This window comes from Pelophylax lessonae (assembly GCF_965119305.1).
Source record: "Pelophylax lessonae genome assembly, chromosome: 6".
In the NCBI taxonomy this organism is placed as follows: domain Eukaryota; kingdom Metazoa; phylum Chordata; class Amphibia; order Anura; family Ranidae; genus Pelophylax; species Pelophylax lessonae.
Window position 1 is genome coordinate 46,205,630 of NC_138773.1, and position 18,422 is coordinate 46,224,051.

Consider the following 18,422-nt stretch of genomic DNA (forward strand, 5'->3'; position numbering starts at 1 on the left):
TACACTTCTATATGGGAGCCGCTTTACCCGCCAAACAATTTGTAATTCTGTTCAGCCGCTTTTGTGATTTACAAAGCCCTGCCAAACAGCACAGCCAGTCAGTAACCTGACTTTTTCCCACTGCGGATATATAACACAGCTTGGTCACCTCTCCTTCCTTTAGACTGTGATTGGACAGTGAAGGAGATGGGTGGGCTCTCTGCTTTCTCCTCCTGTCAGCATTCATGTTAGCACATGTGCAATGCCCCAGCTGTATGGAACTGAGCATTGCCCCTCCCTCTCCTAGACTAAGGTGACCAGATTTGGGGACATCCTTCTGACTATGCCTACTTCTATGGGGGGGTGGGGTGGGACCAGGGCCGGCGCTATCAGTAAGGCGACCTATGCAGCCGCCTAGGGCGCAACTTAGCAGGGGGTGCCGGCGGAGCCTGATCCGAGGTAAGTGACTTACCGTAAGTCACTGAAGGGGTTTTAACCACCAGTGACGGCCCGTCCATTAGGGGAGTAGGTTAAGCCCCCCCCCATCCATGCCTCCAGCCCCTAATCTACATGCAGGGCGCCTGAAGCATGGATTCCAATGGGGATTTTTTTTTTTTTTTTTTTAAGTACGTGATTAGAGCCAGAGGCTCTAATAGGCTTCAAAAAAATGGTGGGCTCGGGCGCGTTGAGCCCACCCAGTTGTGTGACAACAGCGAATAAATATTTGCTATTGCCACACTGATTCTCCTCCCGGGCAATCAGGAAGCGGGGCCTGAGACCTGTTTCCCGATTGGCCAAAAGGGAAGGCGTCCTATTGGCGAAGGAGGAGGGAGGAGACAGTCGCCGAGAGGGGACATTGAAGAGACTGAGGGGGAAGCCCTCGCCATCCGGAGGAACAAGGTAGGTGAACTGGCGCCCGGGGGGGGGGGGGATATGGTGTGGACTGGACTCTGGAGTGATGGGGGGGGGGGTCCATGGCCGGGTCTGTCTGACGCCGCCCCCGACCGATGGAGCACCAGCCACCACTGGTTTTAACCCCTCCAGACACTTGGGTTAGGGGGTGGGAGAGCAAATGGGGGGGGGGGGTTCTGCAATTTTTATTTTGCCTAGGGTGGCAAAAATCCTTGCACCGGCCCTGGGTGGGACAGGAGCAGAGCATGGGGTGGGGATACCAGCAGCATGCTAATGGGTGTGGCCAAATTGTGCTAACAGTGGGAGGGGCTTAAAGGGGTGTGCTCTGGGTCAAGAGTGCAGGCCTAGGTGTGCACTGCAGGTCACTGTCCCAAGCAAGGCCAAGGCAACAAATATTCCATATTATTACTTCCTATAATGAAGTTTGCACTGCAATGTCCATAAGGGTAGATTTCCCTAACAGTCTCCACTCCATCTGTAATAATGATGCAGTGCCACTTAACGGAGAGAAACCTGAACCTTCCTGCACTCCCCCCCTCTTAACGGATGCCGTCCTCAACAGGTTTACACAGGAAGAACACATGGCATAACATATGAACAGCCAAAGCTGAGAGGGAAGGGACTGGGAAGACCAAATAATATCGGCATGTGACATCATCAAAAACCCTGGACACATTTAGGGACAGACACACCCCCCCTCCCCCTTTCTTCTCCAGGCCAATCACAGAAAACATGCTAAAATGGATTACCCCGCAGCCGCCCAAGCCAGGGAGGCCATTATTAAAGCTGGAAAGAAATATGGGATACATTTTTTTAACTAGGGACGAAATTGGGGAAATTTCAGTGCTGGGACAAAGTCATCTAGAGCCCAGGGCAAATATGCCAAACTACCCCCTCCTCCCCAAGAACAATTTGTGTTAGCAAAATTCCCCCCACAAAAACACTGATCACTAATGTAATATACCCCTGCAGCATAAATTCCCTCTCCTCCCAGTACAAATCCGCCCCTGCTGAAATCTGCCCTCTCAGCACCAATCTTTGCACCCCTCATCCCCCAAATCCCCCCAGCTCAAATGCCCCCAAAAAACAAATGAACCCCTCCTAACGCAAATCCTCTACCCCTAAAATTTCCCTTCCTAGTACACACCTTTACCCTCCCCCCCCCCCCCTGCTTCAAATCCCTCTTTCCCAGCACAAATATTCTACCCCCCACCCAACACAAATTCCCCTAGATCACCACTTTTAGCACTGCCCCCCCCCCCCCCCAAATTTCCCTTCCTAGTACGCATCTGTACCCCCCTGCTTCAAATCCCTCCCTCCAGCACAAATATTCTACCCCCCCCCCCCCCAACTCAAATTCCCCTAGATCACCACTTTTAGCACCGCTACCCCCCCCCCCCCCAAATCTCCCTTCCAATACAAATCCCCCTCCTCTCCAATCTCCCTGAAGCCCCACCCACCTCATATGATACCACAGTGCCCAGGGCAGCCGCCTCTCCTGGCCACCCCTTTTCCCGGCCCTGGGACATTTTCTTCCCTATAACCTGGACTGTCCCTGGAAACCGTGGGACATCTGGTCACTCCCATCCTAGACTGCATTAGAGGGGTCAACAAGAGTTTGCAAACCAAGTCAAACTCAGGTACTTGCATTTCAAAAAATAAATTTCAGAACTAATCATGTAAAACAATAATTAATATAACAACAACATAGTCCATGTGAAAAACATAGATAGTCCAAAACGGGTATTTTTTAATCCACAAATTAATCTCTCCTAGAGAGCCGGGGCTCAATAAAAGTGCTAGAGCTTTAACTAATGTCGGCTATAGTGCTGAACTTTTCACCACCAACATTCCATTTTGTGCAAAACGGTGCCTTTCCCCAATGGGGAAGGGCAGGGATCCGTGAATGGTGAGCCCGGCTTGAATTTTGCGTATTGTCAGTACACTATAGGAGCTGAAGCTACCCGTATTATTATCATTGCACGCGTTTTTTTTTTTTTATATTATTTTCATTTTTTAAAAATACATTAATTTGATGTTTTTTTTTTTATTTGTTAATACAATTCTGCATGCCTTGATGTGTGTGTGTTTTTATTCTCACCGGGATGAAACTTTTAGGTTGGAGATTCTGTAGCGGATTCACAAAAGGTCAGATTGAAATTTAATGGAAAAAGATCAATTTCCACATTCCCTAAATATAAAAAGCCGCACAGCTTATTTCTGGTCTCATTTTTTCCTCAGTTCAGCTGAGGTCTAAATAACCTGGCAAGGTCTATTGTGTAAAAAAATATTTCCACTTATTTATAAAAACTCTATTATTTTTATGCTCAAAAATGGTTCCAATTATTTACAGCACCTTGATTGAAAGCTGAACTCCAGGCAGATAGCAAAGACAAATCAATGCAGCTCTATAATGATTAATGCCACCCAACGGCGGTCCTTTAACCGCTTCAGCCCCGCCCACAGCAGTTTTACTGCGGCAGGCAGCCGCTCCTGGGCAAAGTGACGTAGTACTACGTCGCTCGCTCAGGAGACTGTAGGGGGCGCTCCCACACCCACTCGTTAGCTGGGGAGCCAGCGCGTGTGGCCGGCGGCTCCGATGGCCACCGGCCACTTGCGATCTCCCGCAGCAGAGAGAGAAGGACAGACGGCTGATGTAAACACAACCGTCTGTCATTCTCCCTGAAGTAATGACAGAGGCTATGCGATCCTGCTATGTAGGATCGCATGTCTCTGTGATTACTTCACAAGCCACGCCCCTCCACAGTTAGAATCACTCCAGTCCATCACCTTTACCAGCTATTTTAGCCAAGAGCTGGTCGTCTTGGAGGTGTGTTTAAGGTCGTTATCATGTTGGAATACTGCCCTGCGGCCCAGTCTCTGAAGGGAGGGGATCATGGTCTGCTTCAGTATGTCACAGTACATGTTGGCATTCATGGTTCCCTCAATGAACTGTAGCTCCCCAGTGCTGGCAGCACTCATGCAGCCCCAGACCATGACACTCCCACCACCATGCTTGACTGTAGGCAAGACACACTTGTCTTTGTACTCCTCACCTGGTTGCTGCCACACACACTTGACACCATCTGAACCAAATAAGTTTATCTTGGTCTCATCAGACCACAGGACATGGTTCCAGTAATCCATGTCCTTAGTCTGCTTGTCTTCAGCAAACTGTTTGCATGCTTTTTTTGTTCATCATCTTTAGAAGAGGCTTCCTTCTGGGATGACAGCCATGCAGACCAATTTGATGCAGTGTGCGGCGTATGGTCTGAGCACTGACAGGCTGACCCCCCACCCCTTCAACCTCTGCAGCAATGCTGGCAGCACTCATACGTCTATTTCCCAAAGACAACCTCTGGATATGACGCTGAGCACGTGCACTCAACTTCTTTGGTTGACCATGGCAAGGCCTGTTCTGAGTAGAACCTGTTCTGGTAAACCGCTGTATGGTCTTGGCCACCGTGCCGCCACTCAGTTTCAGGGTCTTGGCAATCTTCTTATAGCCTAGGCCATCTTTATGTAGAGCAACAATTCCTTTTTTCAGAGCCTCCGAGAGTTCTTTGCCATGAGGTGCCATCTTGAATTTCCAGTGACCAGTATGAGAGAGTGAGAGCGATAACACCAAATTTAACACACCTGCTCCCCATTCACACCTGAGACCTTGTAACACCAACAAGTCACATGACACCGGGGAGGGAAAATTACTAATTGGGTCCAATTTGGACATTTTCATATAGGGGTGTACTCACTTTTGTTGCCAGCGGTTTAGACATTAACGTGTGTTTGTTGAGTTATTTTGAGGGTACAGCAAATTTACACTGTTATACAAGCTGTACACTCACTACTTTACATTGTAGCAAAGTGTAATTTCTTCAGTGTTGTCACATGAAAAGATATAATAAAATATTTACAAAATGTGAGGGGTGTACTCACTTTTGTGAGATACTGTATATATATATATATATATATGTATATATATATATATATATACATATATATATATATATATATATATATATATATAGTATTATAAATATTATTATAAATACATGTTATTTTATTTTAAGGTCATATTATGTAGCATGGTTTAAATTTCTGTCCAGCAATGGCATCCTCCAAAATTCCATGAAAGATGCACTGCCTATCCCGTTATCACCAATACCATCTACCCACCCTGTGCTGGGTCCCAGTGCTGAGATTCCAGTGCCAAGTACAGCTAATTTGTTCCTGCCTGGAGGTGGCAGATTTTTTTGATTGCTCTCCATTTTAAATCATTTTTTTTTTTTTTTGACATTTCATTTACCAATCTGTCATCATCATTTTTTTTTTTTTTGGATCTCAAAATCACAATCTACGGCTCCTATGATTCTGTAGAGTGCGAGTTGCTCAGTAGACGCAGGCAGATTGCAGTGATAAGACCGCGTCTCCCGCTCTGATGTCACCTAAACACACACATTACACATGGATACACATTTAATCACACGAGAGTTACAATGTAACCGATCGCCGCGTGTCATCACCATCAAACGAGCGCCTGCTTCTTGACCCGTCGCTATGTAAATAGGTTAGTGTTGATTTTTTTCTTTTTGCTTATGTTTCAGAAATCCAATAAAATGTTAGCTTTCCAACCAACAAAGAAAGAGATTTAATGGCTTGTTCTCTAAGAGAGCTTTCCGGCCCCCAACACGACGCTTAAAGACTGCTTGGCGTTTTCTACCGTGTGTTCATGGATAGAGTAATCCTTGTGGTCTGTCTTTAAAATCCTACAAGCAGCATCTGTTGTTTCCCATAGGTGTACTGGGTGTAAAGCACATGTTTGATGCACGCAGCTGCAAGTAAAACATACCCTCTCTCTATAACTGAAGCGCTGGCACCAAAAGAAACCAGCAAATAGAACAGATTTATGCTTCTCCATAATGCTCTATGCGCCGTTCAGACCCACTGCCAGCAGACTGTTAATGGCTATGAGCGGCTGAAATATTTGATGACTGTACTGAGAGCTGCATTTAGGGATAAATGCGTTCAGAGCGTATATTCTAGACGCAAAATTCGGAATATGCTCCCCTGAATGCATACAGCCCTAATGAGAATACTGCTTGTCCATGGGCGTCCGCAGAACTTTTTTCAAGGGGGGCATCATTTTAAGATCACCCATGCTACGTCCCTTTTCAACAATGTCATGAAGGGGAGGGGCTTAGTCATTATACTTATTTTGAGCATTTATTTTTAAAGAGCAAACAGCAGTATTTATTTTTAAAGCATTTGTTAACCTAAAAAAAAAAAAAAAAAATAATTGATCCAGTTCCCTTAACCGCTTGCCGACCGCCGCAAGTAAATTTACTGCGGCGGTCAGCCCCTCACAGGCAAAGTGACGTTAATTAACGTCACTAGCCTGGGAGGGTCTGGGGAGCGAGCGCGCGCCGCCACGGACCCCCCCCCGCGCGTGTGACCGGCGGACCCGATGTCCGCCGGTCACTCGGCGATCGTCGGGGGAGAGGGAGAAAGTCAGGCGGCTTGTGTAAACAAGCTGCCTGTCATTCTCCTCGGTGTAAAAACACTGATCACACGGTTCTACTATGTAGAACCGTTGATCAGTGTCCTTACACCTCAAGTCACAGCCAATCACAGTAAGAATCACGCCCCTAGGGACACACACAGCCCCTCCCTCTCAAATAAAGTTAACCCCTTCACTACCAGTGTATTTTTACAGTAACAGTGCATATTTATAGCACTGATTACTGTAGAAATGTCACTGGTAACCCCAAAAGTGTCAAAAATGTCAGTTAAGGGTCCGATCTGTCCGCCCCAATGTCGCAGTACCCCAAAAAATCGCAGATCGCCGCCATTACGCGTTAAAAAAAAAAACAACAAAAATGACAAAAATCTTTCCCTTTGTTAGTAAACGCGATAACTTTTGCGCAAACCAATAAAAATACGCTTTTTGCAATTTTTTTTACCAAACATATGTAGCATAAAACAAATTGGCCGAAAATGTTAAAAAATTTTGATTTTTACATTTTTTTTGGGGGGAATTTCACATAAAAAAATGTGAAAAATATTGTTATTTTTGCAAAATTTACGCTCTTTTTTTGTTTATAGCGCAAAAAGTAAAAAGCGCACAGGTGATCAAATACCACCAAAAGAAAGCTCTGTTTGTGGGAAAAAAAGGACGTCAAATTTGTTTAGGTACAGCGTCGCACGACCGCGCAATTGTCCGTTAAAGTCAGGCAGTGCCGAATCGCAAAATACCCCCTGGTCGTTTAGCAGCCAAATCCTCCGGGGCTTAAGTGGTTAAAGCATGTTATACAGCACAGTGCTTTGCTGTGTAATTTGGTCCCTTCTATCTCCTAAAATACCTGGCTGATCCTGCCTGGCTATATCCTCCCTGTAAACTGACCACGGTATACCATGGCTGCTGAGCCCTGACACTGTGGTCAGTTTACCTGCCTCCATCATCTGCAGCCCTCCTGTCCTCCTCTGTCCTCTCTCCCCCCTCCCTCCCTGCCTGTCTGCTTCTGTGTCAGTGCCCACCATCCCCTCCCCTCCTGCTGCTGTATTTTTATTTAAAGTTTCATATCCTGTCTACAGTCTGTTTAATAATCCTGTGTGCCCCTGTGTCTGTGTTTTATAAAAATAAGCTGTTCTTTACAAGTTTTCAGAGCTCCACTCGCCCCTCACATGCCTCTCTCCTCCTCCCCTCCCGAGTGACATCAGTGAGAAATCCTTTGCCCCACCAGGCAGCTGTGAGACAGGGAGAGGAGAGAGCTGATGGGTCACGTGAGCGGCGCTCGGTCCTCTGAAAACTGGTAAAGAACGGCTTAATTTTTTAAAAACACATACACGGGCACGCAGGATTATAAAACAGACCAGACAGAATGGTATAAAGTGGGTTAACCACTTGAAAGGGGAAGTTGAGATTCCAGGGGGGGGGGGGGCATTTGCCCCCCCCTTACCCCTACCTGCGGATGCCCATGTGCTTGTCACAAGACCTAGCAGCCACATATTTCACCATGGCCGTGGATAGATAGACACTGGGATTTGACGGGTCAAACTGCCAGTGTCTATGACAGTGATGGCAAATCTTGGCACCCCAGATGTTTTGGAACTATATTTCCCATGATACTCCACTACACCGCAGAGTGCATGAGCATCATGGGAAATGTAGTTCCAAAACATCTGGAGTGCCAAGGTTCGCCATCACTGGTCTATGAGGTCTCAAATTGCCCACTTGACATAATTACCAACTGTTGTCTAAGTCTTTCCCAGTCCAATATATCTTGAAGCCCTGAGGCAGGGCATCAGAACCCCTCAAATGTGTTGACTTTTTAGGCAGATCCTGTTTACACAGATTGAAGGTCTACCTTTTTTTTTTTTTGCTCCCCTTCATCGTTCATAATCTGTACCGCTCTGATGTTGAAGTGCATAGTTCCTCTGACCAGCCAAAAATGATCAAGTTGATTAAAAACTCTTGAAAATCACATTTTGCCTCTGCTTTACATAGACGTTGACAAATTTTAGTTTCCCAATTTCTTCAAAACTGTTAAGCCCCGTACACACGATCAGATTATCGAACGATCTGTCGTCCGTTTTTTGTGGCATGCTAGTCTGATGTGGAAAGTGAAGAGGTTATTTTCACACAAATTTTCCCGTACGACAGAATTCTACTTCAGAAGTGATGTCATGTGTTGGATTGCTTTGTATGTGTTCTTTCATCTCTAAACATGCCTAGTCTTGCTCTTAAGATTTTTTTCTGTTGAAATCTGTACTAATGAGATGAAAATCGGACGTTGTATTACAGACGAAAATTTTTTTATAGCCTGCACATCAGGATTTTGTCAGCCGAAAAGTCAGAGTTGGCTTTCGAAAAGCACCATACTAACAATCTGAAAATCGGCAGATCGGTCGTCGGACGAATTTTCCCTACAGATTTTCTTATCGTGTGTCCCCAGCAGGCCCAGTAGACCCAGCAGGCCACTGGGCTATGAGTTCCCCAAACACAGCTGTCCACATTTTATAAATAATTACCAGCTACATTTTGTACTGAGGAGGGTGTAACCAAATACATCTTGCAGAACGCTGTCTCAGGAGACCACAAATTATTATGTATCTAATTATGGCTTGCTTCATATCTCACAACTTTCTGAGACGGGGAAAGAGAACCAAGTTTTGATGTCAACATTTTTAGGGGGGAAAAAGACACGCCTCTTGTCACCACTTTGGTCAGATCCAAAACCAGCTGCACCATCCATACTTCATGAGCCGAAGATACATCAACAGACACCTACAGCCATTGCCAGCAGCAAAACATAGACACAAAAAAAGTCTTGTATACAAGTTGCCAAATAAGATATTCTTCTGCTAAAGAGATAAAATGGACATTCCTTTAAGAGTTTTCTAGTGATTAGAGCAGGGGTCCACAAACTGCGGCCTGAGGGCCAAATTCCGCCCTTTGCTAGCCTTTATTTGGCCCTTGGGGCATTATTTCTTCCAATGATATGAAGCACTATTCCTCCCACTGACACCAATGATGGGGCACTATTCCTCCCACTGACACCAATGATGGGGCACTATTCCTCCCACTGACACCAATGATGGGGCACTATTCCTCCCACTGACACCAATGGTGGGGCACTATTGCTCCCACTGACACCAATGATGGGGCACTACTCCTTGTCCCGCTGACCACCAACCCTGAGGCTATGTTTATTCTAACTGATGCTGGGCCAATGATATTTTCTACCTCTACTGGCCACAATCCAGCCCCCCTAAAGTCTGGGGGACATTAAACTGGCCCTTTGTTTGAAAAGTTTGGAGACCCCTGGGTTAGAGGACAAGCCCATATTTTTTTTGGTTTCACAATGTGCAAAACAGTTTGCATAACAAAGATGGTCTAGGTCTATCAAGAGGCTGAGATCTTCCCTGGGAAAGTTTTAGGTGGCAGGATGATGCTTGGCCATCTGAAAAAAAAAATGTATGCAAAATACAATGACTGCATCATGCATGTAAAGCATCCAACTGTGCTTCATTCAACCTTCTAACCCCTATGCCAAACACAAGGCCTGTGGGCTGAATCTGGCCCTACAGGCCATTTCATGTGGCCCTCACACCACTCCTGCAGCTGCAGCAGCCCCCTTATCCCTGCTCCTATCTTGTCTCAGCAGTCAACAGCAGAGAGGAGGACATACTGCCTCCACCAGATCTGGCGCTTTCCTGTGCATCCACAAAAAAGCCTATCTCTGCACCCCCCCCCCCCCCATTCTCAGCAGTTGGCAGCAGAGTGGAGGACAGGATTCCTTCTACAGATCCTGCTCCTCTCTGTGCATCCAGAGAACACCCTCATCTCTCCCTCCCCTGGTCTCAGCATTCAGCAGAGTCCAGGCCTCCTCTGGTCTTCTTCCAGACCATGCACCTTCTGCTTCCCAGCTCTGCCCCCAGCATTTTCCCGGCAGCAGCACAAGGTAAGGGAGGTGCAGTGATTTAAGGGAGGTTGGGGGATTCTTGACTCCTGATGGTGGGGGGAGTCTTGACATCTAATGTAGGGGCTAAGGGGGGGGGGGTGGACATCTAGTCTTACAGATACAACTGGCCCTTTGAGGGCAACCAAAATGCTGATGTGGCCCACCAAAAAATTGAGTTTGACATCTCTGTCCTACCTGATCTTCCTTAGGTTAAACGAAGTACGATTTCTTTCAAGGGGACACTGCACTTAGCACCTAGGGTTTGCATTTTACATTTTGCTCGCTGTGCATTTTCTGCACTTTACTGGTAGGTCATTGCACTTTATACTGTATTAAAGGAAAACTCCTGATCTTTTCAGGTTCTTAAATATGTGAGACAACAACCATTTCTATAGTGATGATGGTCTAGGTCCATCAATGGAATAGCACTTCACTGTCTCTTTAAGAACACTGACATTGATTATTAGAGGATATGATTGATCTATACACCAATCAATTTTTTTAATGAAAACTCTGCACTTGCTTAATGGACTTTCTTGTTTGAATGATTAATGAATATTATTTTTATGGAGTCACGGATTGCACTTTAATTCAGGCCCTGGCACTTTTTGGCACACTTTACTTGAATGATATTTGTATCAAACATTTTATTTACCTAATACCTTCATTACTTATTTAGAGCCGGTGTTCCGTGAAAAATCCATACCCGTGAGAAAACCATACCCTCGTCACTTCCGGTTCCGCTACGGAGGGTATGGATTTCTCACGGTAGTTAAACTTGCGGCGCTTACATTAAAACAGCTCCTCTGCAACATAAATCATCTCCGCTCTTCGCCCTGTCACTGCCCTCATCTCCGGTAATAAATATAAAAGCGGATCACGGAGCCGCGATCGCCGTCACATTTACATCACATACACCCGCCGCCGCTTTTATATTTATTACCGGAGATGAGGGCAGTGACAGGGCGAAGAACGGAGATGATTTACGTTTCAGATGAGCTGTTTTAATGTAAGCGCCGCAAGTTTTACATTAGACACAGTGCCGTGAGAATTTCATGCCCACCGAGCATGCGCACTTGTCTAATTCTTTAATGTTCAATCACGTATCCGGGGCTTTGAGCATGCGCACTGCTGCGCTGCTCAGCTGTTTCAGCCCGGAAGTGACGAGGGTATGGTTTCTCCACGGGGTATGGTTTTTTAACGTTACACCGGTTCACACTGGGGTGACTTGTCAGGCGACTTGGTCGCCTGACAAGTTGCCGTGGGTCGCCTGCCATAGATTAGCACAGGACCCGTTCTAATAGGAGCGACAAAAGTTGCTCCGACTTAGAAAAAGGGTCCTGTACTACTTTGGGGCGACCTGGAGCGACCTGCATTGACTTCAATGATACTTAAGTCCGTGCATGTCGCTCCGAGGTCGCGGTGCTCGCTGTGCACCGCGACTTCACAGGTCGCCCCGGCAAGTCGGGTCGCCTGTATGTGAACCGGCTCTTAGGCTCTTTTGTTTTTGGATATATCCAGCACATATAGATGTAAAAAAAGAGTAGCGCACTTTATACCGTTTATCTCTTACAAATCAATGCGTCTGCATTGAGAGAGTGCAACTGCCCTGAGCTTGTTACTAATTAACATTGTGCAGGTGTTATATTATTAGCTTGATTATGCTTGACATATTGTAACAACTTGTCTTGATATAGTTTGTGTACTAATAATGGTCACCAAAATCCCCTGAAGAAGCCTTGGCAGGCGAAACATGTTGGGAACATGACCGTGTGGACATACTATGACAATGTAACCAAGAAGTGTATATATCCTCTAATTTTTATGAATTTTTAATTTTGTGTACCAATAAACTTTGTACATTTTATCTCTCTTTTCTCTGTGTATGGCACCAAAAAATATCCCATATTGTTACTACCATTTTCCATTCTTGCACTTTATAAATACCACATTGCACTTTGCACTGTTTTATCAAAAAGGACAACCCCAGATCTTTTCAGTTTCCTAAATGTTTGAGACAACAACAATTTCTATTCTAAAGATGGTCTAGCTCTATCTAGAACAGTGGTTCTCAACCCTTGCCCTCAGGACCCACTAACAGGCCAGGTTTGCAAGATAACTGAAATACATCACAGGTGATATAATTTGCTGCTCAGTGATTGCAGTATTCTATTCTGCATCTCCCCAAGGTAATACTTAAAATCTGGCCTGTTAGTGGGTCCTGGGGACAGGAGTTGAGAACCACTGATCTAGAGGATGAGACATCACTGGGGCAGTTTAATGTGATAGAATGTTGCTTGGTGACCTGTAGCTTATTAGATAAAGCGATTTAAAGTGCAAAGTCTGCATGCAAAGTAAAGTAAGCCATAGAAGCAATCAGAATTTATTCGAACTCTTAATTGATCTGCCTTCAATTATTTTAATTAAAGGAAAGTAGACATCATTTTTTGATAAGAGGTCACTGCACTGTGCACTCAAGATTTGCACTCAGTTTGCAACGACTGCATGCCATGAACAGCGATCCACAACATTCAACCAGACTTCATCTGGTCTCTTAACCTACAAAAAAAAAAAAAAAAAAAAGCAATCCAATTTCTTAATAAGGGGGCTATTGCACTTTGCACATATACTTTGCACTTTGCATTTTTGCTTGTTGTGCATTCCTGCACTTTATATGGAAGTCATGGCACTTTACATTAAATATTATAATTAATATTATTATCATTATTATCATTGATATTAATAAACAACATTCTTTTCTAGTGCTTAAGGGACAACCCCAGATCTTTTTAGGTCCCTCAATTTGCGAGCCAAAAAACATTTCTATAATAATGATGATCCAGGTGTATCCAGAAGGTGAGACCATTATGGGAACAATTTTAATTCAAAGGAAGATGCTTGATGAACAGACAAGGCTTATTGGATAAAGCAATACAAAGTGCAATGACGGCATGCAAAGAACAGCAATCGGTAGTCTTTAATCCGACCTCATTCGATCTCTTAACCTACAATAAAAGGCAGTAATTACTAAGGGCCTATTGCACTTTGTGCATATGTTTTTGCACTTTGTACTTTCCCTTGCTGTGCTTTCCTGCACTTTACCTGGAAGTCATGGCACTTTACATATATTATAGTTGTCATTATTATTATCAATATTATTAATAATCAACATTCTTTTCTACTGCTTAAAGGACAACCCTAGATCTTTTTAGGTCCCTCAATTTGCGAGCCAAAAACCATTTGTATAATAATGATGATCCAGGTGTATCTAGAAGGTGAGACCATTATGGGAACAGTTTTAAATCACAAGATGATGCTTGGAGACCAGACAAAGCTTATTAGGTAAAGCAATACAAAGTGCAATGACGGCAGGCAAAGAACAGCAATCCATAGCCTCTAATCTGACCTCATTCGATTTCTTAACCTACAATAAAAGGCAGTACTGTAATTACTAAGGGCCTATTGCACTTTGTGCGTAGGTTTTTGCACTTTGTACTTTTGCTTGCTGTGCATTTCTGCACTTTACCTGGAAGTCATGGCACTTTACATTAAATATTATAATTCGTATTATTATTATCATTATTATCATTGATATTAATAATCAACATTATTTTCTAGTGCTTAAAGGACAACCCTAGATCTTTTTATGTCCCTCAATTTGCGAGCCAAAGACCATTTCTATAATAATGATGATCCAGGTGTATCCAGAAGGTGAGACCATTATGGGAACAGTTTTAAATCACAAGATGATGCTTGGAGACCAGACAAGGCTTATTAGGTAAAGCAATACAAAGTGCAATGATGGCAGGCAAAGAACAGCAATCCATAGCCTCTATTCTGACCTCATTCGATCCCTTAACCCACAATAAAAAGCAATAAATACTAAGGGGCTATTGCATTTTGTGCATAGGTTTTTGCACTTTGTATTTTTCCTTGCTGTGCATTCCTGCACTTTACCTGGAAGTCATGGCACTTTACATATAATATTATAATTGTCATTATTATCATTAATAATAATAATGAACATTCTTTTCTACTGCTTAAAGGGCAACCCCAGATCTTTTTAGGTCCCTCAATTTGCGAGTCAATAACCATTTGTATAATAATGATGATCTGGGTGTATCCAGAAGGTGAGACCATTATGGGAACAGTTTTAATTCAAAGGAAGATGCTTGATGACCAGACAAATGTTATTGGATAAATCAATACAAAGTGCAATGACGGCATGCAAAGAACAGCAATCCATAGCCTCCAATCTGACCTCATTTGATCCCTTAACCTACAATAAAAGGCAATAAATACTAAGGGACTATTGCACTTTGCACATAGGTTTTAGGACTTTTGCTTGCTGTTCATTCCTGCACTTTACTAGGATCATGGCGCTTTACACTGTTCATCAAAGAAAATTTTCTAGTGCATGAAGGTTCCTCAATGTGTGAGCAAACAGCATTTTCTATAATAATTATGATCCTGGTCTATCCAGAGGCTGAGACCATCATGGGAACAGTTTTAAGCCATAGCTTGATGTTTGGTGACCAGACAAGGATTGTTAAAAGCAATGCAAAGTGCAGTGACTGCATGCAAAACAGCAATCCATAGCATCCAATCAGATCCCATCCAGTCTCTAAACATATCTACCATCAATGAGTTCTTGCTGAGGGGTCACTGCACTGTGCACACAGGATTTGCACTTTGCATATTGCAATGACTGCATACAAAGAACAGCAAACCATAGCCTCCTATCAGACCTCCATCCAATCTCTTAACCTACAATAAAAACCAATATTATTTGTTACAAAAGCCCCGTACACACGTAGCGATCGTCGGCCGAACGATCGGCCGTCTTTTGTCCAGGGCTGTCATGTCTGTTCAAAACTGCAAAAGACTGCACACGAATTTTGTCGGCCAACAACAGCCGTCTGCAGAAGTGATGTCATGTGATGGTTAACTTTCCTTGTCTTTTTTCTTTTCTGAGCATGCCCAATCTTGCTAATCTGCTGTCTGTCGGCCGAATTCTGTACTGACTGGCGAACAATCGGCCGTTCTGGTGACGGCCAACAAATATTTTAAAGTCTGCACGACAGATTCTGTTCGGCCGAAAATGCGCTGTCGGAAGCATCATACTAACAAGCCTACAATCGGCTGATCGGTCGGCGGCCGAATATTTACGGCCGACAATTGGTACGTGTGTACAGGGCTAAAGGGGACATTGCACTTTACACATAGTGTTTGCAGTTTGAACTTTTGCTTGCTGCATATTCTTGCATTTTACTCAGAGGTCATGGCATGATGAAACCATCATGGGAACAGTTTTAAGTTACAAGATGATGCTTAATGACCAGATGAGGCTAATTAGTTAAAGCAATGTAAAGTGCAATGACTGCATGCAAAGCACAGCATCCATAGCATTCAATCAGACCTCATCTTATCTCTTAACCTACAATAAAAGGCGATAAATACTAAATGGCTATTGCACTTTGCACATAGGATTTGCACTTTATACGTTTGCATACTGTGCATTTCTGCACTTTACCTGGTAGCTGTGGCCCTTTACACTGTTCTATCAAGTAATCTTTTGTAGTGCCTAATAGAAAGCTCCAGATCTTTTCAGGTTCCTCAATGTGTGAACCAATAACCATTTCTATAATAATTATAATCCAGGTTTATCCAAAGGCTGAGACCATCATAGGAACAGTTTTAAGTCACAGGATGATGCTTACCTTATTAGGTAAAGCAATGTAAAGTGCAATGCCTGCATGCAAAGAACAGCAATCCATAGCCTCCAATCAGACCTCGTCTTATCTCGTAACCTTCAAAAAAAGGCAATATATCCTAAAGGGCTATTGCACTTTGCACATAGGATTTGCATGTTTGCTTGCTGTGCATTCCTGCACTTCACCTAGGAGTCATGGCACTTTACACTGTTCTATCAACTAATCTTTTCTAGTGTCTACTAGAAAGCCCTAGATCTTTTCTGGTTTCTCAATGTACGAGCCAACAACCATTTCTATAACAATGATGATCCTGGTCTATCCAGAGGCTTTGATCATTATGGGGACAATTTTAGTTGACAGGATAATGCCTGTTGACCAGAGAAGACTTATTAGGTAAGTGCAATGACTGCATGCAAGGAAAAGCAATTTATAGCATCCAATCAGACTTTTACCCTACAATCAAAGAAAATCAAATTTCTTGCTAAGGGGTCATTGCACTTTACACTAAGGGTTTTCACTTTACATTTTGCAAAGACGAGCAATCAGACCTCAACTGATCTTCTAACTTACAAAGAAAATCACATTTCTTGCTAAGGGATCATTGCACTTTCCAATAAGGGTTTTCAATTTACATTTTGGAAAAATCAGCAATCAGACCTCAGCTGATCTTTTAACCTACAATCAAAGAAAATCGAATTTCTTGCTAAGGGGTTATTGCACTTTACACTAAGGTTTTTCACTTTCTATTTTGCAAAGATCAGCAATCAGACCTCACCTGATCTTACCTACAATCAAAGAAAATCGAATTTCTTGCTAAGGGGCCATTGCACTTTACACTAAGGGTTTTCACTTTACATTTTGCAAAGACGAGCAATCAGACCTGTACCTGATCTTTTAACATACGAAGAAAATCAAATTTCTTTCTAAGGGGGTCATTACACTTTGCACTAAGGGTTTTCACTTTACATATTGCAAAGATCAGCAATCAGACCTTCCTGATATTTAACCTACAATAAAAGGCAATCTGATTTCTTTCCAAGGGGCTATTGCACTTTGCACATAGCTTTTGCACTTTGCACTTTTGCTTGCTGTGCATTCCTGCACTTTACCCTTAAGTCATGGCACTTTGAAGTCTTCTCCCACCCCAAGCTTTGTCGTGCCATTGTTCTGGGAGCCCAGGAAATGCCCTTCTCTGTGCAACGGTCTACGACAAGCTGTATCCACAATACAGGAGCCAAGTTTGGTCCCTGAGCCTGCACGCCTCTTCCATGGGATGTGACGGTCCCGGCATGGCTTACCTACAAAGATGCTGCTTCTCGTCCTCCGTCCTCTCCTCCCGTTACATGTATACTGTATCTTTCCTTTTTTTCCTCTCTCTCTCCGGCTTTCCACTTCTTTATTGCGTTGCCAGGGTTATCCAACCACCCACCCCTCCTCTGCTGCTTGGAAGCCTCTGTAATGTTTGTACAGGCAAAGATGCGATGCTGGGAACGGGTGCAATCTGGTCCCCTGTCTGTGATTTTCTTTTGTTATTTTTGTTTTTGTTTTATAATTTGGGGCGGCTTATTTCCTTTACTTCAGCATCCGTCAGTCTTTTGTCTTCTTTTGTGGCTGGGTGGGTGTGTCGGATTTATTGGTCTTTGTGTTCTCTTCTAGTCTTTGCTGACTTCTTCCATCCACGTTGCTTCTTCTCCTTCTCTCTCTCTCTTGCTCTGTGTCTCACTATTCTTGTGTCAGGGTGTGTCAAGCATCATGCTCATTAGAATTTTCTCACACTCCCCCCCCCTATTTGTCACTCCGCGTGTGCTACTGTGCGCAAGCTACCTTTAACCCTCTCTGAGCCTCCGTCTCCAAAATATAGCCTGTCCCCTTTTCATTTTATTAAGGCTGTGTGGCCCTCCCTGGTGATCTTAGAAATGGCCAGCGTTGGCGGTTTTATAAAGTGCGAGGTAGGTAGCGCTGGTCTGCGTCTCAACTTCACTTTTTCTGGCCGTTCACACCTATATATGATTTACTTCAAATGGGGCTTTAGTCTCATCCTCCACGCCTGTGCCAGTTTATGTAACAAGAGAGTTTTTACATTTCAACAGTTAACTCAGTGCTTTACATACTGTACATTCACATCAGTCCCTACCCCAAGGTGCTTACAATGTATAGTCCTGAACTCACATGCATATACATACCCGGTCCTTGTATCATGTCTTCAGTCTCTGACCATCTCTTGTATCATGTCTGCAGTCTATGATCATCTTCTCCTGTATCATGTCTGCAGTCTCTGATTATCTTATCCTGTATCATGTCTGCAGTCTCTGATCATCTTATCCTGTATCATGTCTGCAGTCCATGTATCATCTTC

General features: G+C 43.9%; 1 protein-coding gene across 1 annotated transcript in view; it reads right to left on the reverse strand.

Annotated features, from left to right (window-relative positions):
* The window catches only part of LOC309559252 (cytoplasmic phosphatidylinositol transfer protein 1-like), a 132,250-nt gene extending 114,459 nt beyond the window's left edge, over nucleotides 1–17,791 (reverse strand). The window contains exon 1 of the mRNA XM_082262473.1: nucleotides 17,365–17,791. The gene's annotated coding sequence lies outside the window, so the exon portion shown is untranslated. The remainder of the gene's footprint in view (nucleotides 1–17,364) is intronic.
* Between the last annotated feature and the right edge of the window lie 631 nt (nucleotides 17,792–18,422).